This window comes from Triticum dicoccoides, chromosome 3B (assembly GCF_002162155.2).
Source record: "Triticum dicoccoides isolate Atlit2015 ecotype Zavitan chromosome 3B, WEW_v2.0, whole genome shotgun sequence".
Classification (NCBI taxonomy): domain Eukaryota; kingdom Viridiplantae; phylum Streptophyta; class Magnoliopsida; order Poales; family Poaceae; genus Triticum; species Triticum dicoccoides.
The window spans coordinates 489,018,374-489,025,162 of NC_041385.1; the positions used below are offsets into that span (position 1 = coordinate 489,018,374).

Here is a 6,789-nt window from a genome sequence, read left to right on the forward strand (position 1 = left end):
CTCCCCTTTTGTTTTGCATATAGTGTGTGCACTCATAAGCTAGCAGGATGTTATCCGTGATTAAACGCCCGGGTATGAAAGCACTCTGGTTAGGGGAAATAGTCTCTGGGAGAATTTGTTTCAACCGGTTGGCGAGAACCTTGGAAACTAATTTGTAGACAACAATACAGAGGCTAATCGGCATCAAGTCCTTCATACTTTCTAGGCTCTTTATCTTGGGGATAAGTACGACACATGCCTCGTTCCACCTTGCTGGCATAGGGCCGCCTTTCAGGACATTCATCGCCTCTTTCACTATGTCATCTCCCACCACATCCCAGTACTTTTTGTAGAAAACCGAAGGCATACCATTAGGTCCAGGAGCCTTCAAGTCCCCTATGCTTTGCAAGGCCTCGAACACCTCCTCTTGCGTGTACTCTTTCTGCAGCAGCTCATTTATGGCAGGAGTAACACGCGCCTCAATGTTGTCCAAGACTTCGTCATACCGTGTACCTGCATGGGATGTAAAGAGGTTAAGAAAGTACTTGGTGGCTACTTCCTTCATCTCCTCCACCTTCTCTACTAAACTTCCATCATCCCTTTTCAGTCTTTTGAGCCTATTTCTCCTTCTTCTTTCTGATGCTGCTGCATGAAATAACTTCGTATTGCGGTCTCCTCCTTTCATCCAATGTACATGAGCTCACTGCTTCCAATAGGTTTCCAGCTGCTCTTCTAGTCGGCTTAGCTTGAAACGCAGGATATGCTCACGGGTTACATGCTCTTGCCCAACATTCTTTCTTCTCACAGCTTCAAGATCCATCTTCACCCGATGGATTCTCTTCTCTAAATCACCCACGTATGTTCCTGCTCCAGTCCATTAATTCATTCATGACCTTAAAAGGGAATGCAACACGAGGACTTCCCAGGAGGTCACCCATCCTAGTACTACTCTTGCCCAAGCACACTTAACTTCGGAATTCTGATGGGATCCGGTGATCTAGTGCCCATATGATCGCATCCCCCTTTAGGGGCTTTTAGTACGATACAAAATGCATTAAGGTAATTAAGTTTGGGCCTAACTAATTATAACTCACTCTGGTCATTAGCATGTGTAAAAACTCTAGCCCAGGTTACTGTCAAAATGACTCCTTTCTAGAAGGTGTTAATGGGAACGAGAGCTGCTTTCTTCCACACAATCAAATTTGTTAACGGGAATGGTAACACGACTAGATTCTGGGAGGACACCTGGTTAGGGGAGACATCACTAGCCACACAATGTCCCTCTCTGTACAATATTGTGCAATATAAGGAAGCCTATGTTGCTACAATATCACAATCTGTCCCTTTGAATATCCATTCAGAAGGTCTCTAGTAGGAGATCGATGGGACAGTTGGTTACATCTCGTGTGGACGTTGATGGATGTTCAACTCTTTGATGAGCCAGACACGATACATTGGAAATTATCTATCAATGGGATATTCTTCGTCAAGTGTATGTATTTAGACCTAATAAACTCTAGTCCAATTCCAAAATCAAGTCATATTTGGAAGATTAAAGTCCCTTTCAGAATCAAGATATTCATGTGTTCGTTCACAAGGAGGTGATTCCAACAAAGAATAACTTAGTCAAACGAAGATGGGAGGATAGTAAATGATGTTGCTTTTGTAATCAAGATGAGATTATGAAACACCTCTTTCTCAAATGTCCTCTCACAAAACATTTATGGTGTACGATTCATGTAGCCTTTAATGTTAGCCATCCGTCTAGTATTAACATATTATTTGGATCGTGCCTAGATGGAGTGGAGCCAAGTATTGTAGGACATATTAGGATAGGAGTATGTGCATTACTTTGTCCTATATGGAACTGCATAAACAACGTGATTCTTAACAGAAAACCTCTTTAATTTTTTTGCAGGTTATATACAGAGCCACGGCTTGGATCTGTACGTGGTCCTTACTCAGTCATGCAGAAGCCAAGTAGCATATGACTATTGGGTGCAACCGTTGGGAGAAGGTAGCACGACATACTTAAAACCGATTTGGATGGCGGTCCAATAATAAACTAGGTGGTTAGTCTATATTTTCGCTGGTTGTGGCAATTTTACTTTGGCTTTTTTATGAGCGCCTTATGTAGCACAAACCTTATGTGCGACTTTTTTCTTAATAATATGGCTGCATGCATCATTCAGATGCAGATGCTGGTGTATTCATCCTTTTCAAAAAAAACTACCAAATATTAGGTGCTACGTTCCTACGCCCTTAGGAGATGAAGGAACCCTAGCACTTGCTGCATGGAAATTTTTAGTCCCCTTGCCTCCAAGTGTCATCTTGATGTTAGGAGGTGAGGGGTCTTGGATCTTCACGATTTTAATATTCTTTGTCAACATTTAGCAACCGTGTTCTTTTTTAGATAAATTACTCTCGATTTTTGTGGTGGTGTCATAGAGAGATAGAGTTCAATGTCTAGTTATTCGGATCTGATGAGTTCATGTTATCGTGTCATGTTTCTTTCGTTCAGTTAATTCCTGTGAAGTTGAAATCTTTCCACGACATTATGATGAAGATATTGTGGTTCGACGACCTGCACTTCTGGGGATCATCCCGGCCCAAACATGTTAATCACGGCTTTCCATCTTTTTGGATGGGCGACTCAAGGGGCATTCAAAAACCTTTATTCGTAATCAAGTTCATGCAGGCGAATGAGTAGTAGTAGCACTGGTCCAGTGCAATTGTAGTCTCTTTGCTGAAGTTTTGGTGGTATTTCAGCTTGCAAAGATTGATACTTTGTGATTTTCGCGTAGCTTTGGCTAACCCATAAGACATATGCCGTTTTAAACGTCTATATCGCATATGAGGAGTACCAGTCCCAGGTGGCATCTGAAGTGGTCGCTACATAGGACCGACCGCTTGCCTAGGGGTAAATATTTAAAAGGTAAAAAAAATGTGAAAGAACGGTCGTTAACTTAGATAAAAATTTGAGAAAATTCTATAAAATGGGGTGAATGCGTCGTAAAGTTGATCTTATAGTGGGTAAAGAATGGGATTCACTCTAATTTGCAACTAGGTGAATTATTTCTTTTATAAAAACAAGTTGTCTTACAAATGTAAAAGAACTCGAACTTTTACATACACATGAAAGAATTACTACTCCCTCCGTCCGGGAGTACAATGCATGCATAGCAGTATACAATAAATATTATTGATTTCTTATATAACATAACAAACAGGACAGGAAACATTTCAAGTGCATTCTCTTCTCGGGTCACTCATCCCCAGTCGAGAACCACCAGTAAAACATGGTTACCACGAGGCCGCCTCAGCCTGACGCAAGTATGCAACGCACTCTCTCCCTAATAATCCGGCCGCTCCAGGACAGGAGGCCCCCAAAAAACGAAGGGCAACAGCCACGTTCGTAGGAAAGGCCCCCTCGGCGATCGGGGAAACAACGAGAGAAAGAGATACGGCAGGGCATCGGCTAGCAGCAGGCCGACGCGCACGAGACACACGGCGAGCCCGGCCGCGACACACGGCCGGAGACGCAAACGAATCACTCCAGTAACACTCGCATATATGACACGTAGAGGTCCATGGATGGATGGCCTTCAGTCAGTCGCGGTAGCAGACGAGCAGCGCGACGCAGCGGCAGATGATGCGGAGCCTCGCCTTGTGCTCCCGCACCACCCTGCCCAGCCCCAGGCCCCGGCGCTTCCCGTGGCTCACGACGGCCAGCTCCATCTCCATCTCCGTCCTTCTCCTACGTCTCCGCTCCGGCGACGGAGAAAAACTCTGCGTGCTTGATGCGCGCGCACGTACTGTTGGATCCTAGGCTAGACGAAGCTAGGCGGCGGCGTTGCCAAACACTTTGGCCCCCTCAGGCTTTATACTGCACTGCACGCAGAGGGAACTGGGCAGTTCAGTGTATCTGTCGCACTGCTAGCTGTATAGGTACGCACGTACGTACGATGGTTTTGACCGCGTTGGCAGCTCACGGTGAGCGATCCCGTGCAGATACATCAATCCCCTTTTTTCTTTCGCGCCGGTCGGCCGGCCGGCCAGATTCATCCTCCCAAATGGATAGTGGATCCGAATCCGCGATCTTCAACGTTTTCCGCGCTCGGACTACTCGATCGATCGCCACCGCACGTTGCTGAATTAATAGCATCTGTATCTCCGTGGGAGGTTTTCATTGATTGCGTTTTATTCTGGCCCCGGATCCAGAGGCCCGGTATGGCTGGTCCGCCTTGCTCGTTGGTCATCGCCGACCATGCCTTGCACCGCGAGTTATCGGCATTCCTTTACACATTTGCAAAGAGCAAATACTTCCTGCCTGTCTGCGTGCGAGCCTTGACCGAGCAGCAAGAATCTTTCTTTCAGTCCAGCGCAAGGCAAACCATCTAATGATCTCAAGACTATATATCGTCAGCCGGAACAATGGTAGCTAATTCTGCTGTGAAAAGTACTTCCTGACGCACCGTGATCTATGGCTGATCCGTCCGTCCATTTCGGACTTGCGTTTTACCCGGCCAAAATTTGCAGGATTGGTGGTATGTGGTGTGGACGGCTGAGGACCGGCGTCTGTTGTTTAATAACTTACATAGTTGATCAAGCATCGGTGTTTACTCGTCCACGCGAGCGACAGAGTTGCTATCTTGGCGCGCAAGCGAGTTGACTGAAAACCTTGGACGCCAGAAATGTTAACGTTGGCAGAACAAAGCCACATCACATCCAAGTGTCTCTAAAATACTGGTCAAACAAAAGCTAGCTTGGTTTTGATGCAATCACAACGTACAAAACCTCTCAGTCAAAGCTACTAATAACCTGAAAGCGAAGGAGAAAAAGTACAGTTACATTTTGTTTATTTTGGAGTGAGAAACTGCAGATACACTCAATTTCATCTGAATTATCCTCATTGATATATGCCTGATAAGAATGCGGTGTCATGTCCAGTCAATAGGAGGTCAGATATATAAACTCGCAGGCATCATCCACCACAAGTGGTCACAAAATTGTGAATCTCGTTCCTTTTCTATGACAGCAAAAATGTGGAATGCATGCAACTTCTGCTGATAGCATTAAACAAAACGCAATCTGCTGTGATATACACATGTCTGCACAACTCAGTGCAAACGAGAACACAATGAGATCATTGATGACTAGAACATAGCGTTGGGACCATTGTTTAGGGAATCTTATCATTTGGACTCGTCAGGATCTCTCGGGTTGAGAGGAGAAACTAGGATATGTATGCCCAAGGCTAGACAGAACCAAGTTGGTGCCAACCAAGTGGGAATGTTAGCACTTAGCAGCCATACACTTGTCTAGACATATCACAGAGCGAGATATCTGTATCTGCATGCAATCAGAGCGGTTCATGAGCAGGCACTATGGTCCACAGATTATCAGAGCTGCTATTCCCTAGATCCTGCATTCAGGTTCGTGCAGTCAAGTTGTCAACTGCCTTGTGCACTGTGCCTGTGAAGTGGCAGCTGCCGACTTCAGAGAAAGGGGATTTGTTTACAACATCAAAGTGGAAGATGTTGTCACAAGCTACAGCTAGGCAAGGTAGCCAGTGATCTGGCACTTTTAGGTCTTCTCCCCTATATAAGCACACCAAATGCTATGAGATTAGGCACACTAAACAGAGGCAATTGACAACCCAATAGGTCATGTCTTTTTCTGAGCAGAAACCCCTTAATCGTTCAAACAGGATGAACAAGTCAAGGTGCCAGGACAAGCACAGAGGAGGCCTTCGCAGAATGATGAGAGAGCATAGGGCGAGGCTCTACATAATCCGAAGATGCATCGTCATGCTTCTTTATCACCACGACTAATCAGTGATCAGTGTGTTTTGTTCGAGTGAAAGGGCACCAATTTGTTTTTCTGGTCTCTGTCTCAGAATTCAGAGTGTAGGTCTTGACAATTCTTTGATGTGTATACTGAGTGGATATTTCATAGTTTTCAAACATTCTTGTTTTTTACACTGGGAGAAATCTTGACATTTTTGTTGTGCATTTAGTACATTATAATGCAATATGTGGATATTCAACTAGTGCTCACTTTTACTTGCACATTTGATGTGTGGGTGATACTGGTTAGTCAAATGTAGTGTGCCTATTTTCTCTCGATAAAGGGTGTTTCCACTCAATCGATATATCGAGGTGATACAACTGCATTGAGCGAATCCTAGGCATCTGCATAGCAATGTTGCACATATCCAAATGTAGTATATCTAATGGAACATAGTAGTTCCCCAAGACGTTCCTCTGGGAGGCTATCTCTTGGCGCACCACGCCGCCGTCTCTCCACTGGTATGTCGCCCTCCACCAACTTTGTTTATGTGGAAGTGCAGGGAGGCTCGGATCTACCGAATGGAACTGTAGAGTCCCCGGGTTTTTGTTGTTTGTTGCTTCGGCCCTTTCACCGAAAAAGGCTTTCGCCCCGCTTTATATATAAAGCAATGACCACTCCTTACAACCAACAGGACAACAGGAAACGGAAAATACAATCGACACGGATACAAAGCACTACGGAACAGCTAACGAGCTCCGAAGAACCCAAAAGTACTTCGGAGCCCACGACGGTTACAGATCATGACATGGACACGCCCGCGACAAGGGAACTAATCGTCGCCGGAGGCGAGCCATGCTTTGTCGCCTCCCAGGGCCACTCGGTTCACCATCCGAATCTGCCGCCGAAGAGGACACCCCCGCCCTCTCCGGAGGAGAGCCATGCTTCGGCCCTTTCGACGTCAGTAACCGGGGTGTACAAATAAAGTCTTTTGCGGCAGCACGTCGTTGGTGGGGGCCG

At 45.6% G+C, this 6,789-nt stretch overlaps 1 non-coding gene across 1 annotated transcript; it reads right to left on the minus strand.

Moving 5' to 3' along the window:
• Positions 1-880: 880 nt before the first annotated feature.
• LOC119282839 lies at positions 881-999 on the minus strand. The gene has a single exon (XR_005138884.1). It is a non-coding gene; the product is annotated as a 5S ribosomal RNA (ribosomal RNA).
• Positions 1,000-6,789: the final 5,790 nt, after the last annotated feature.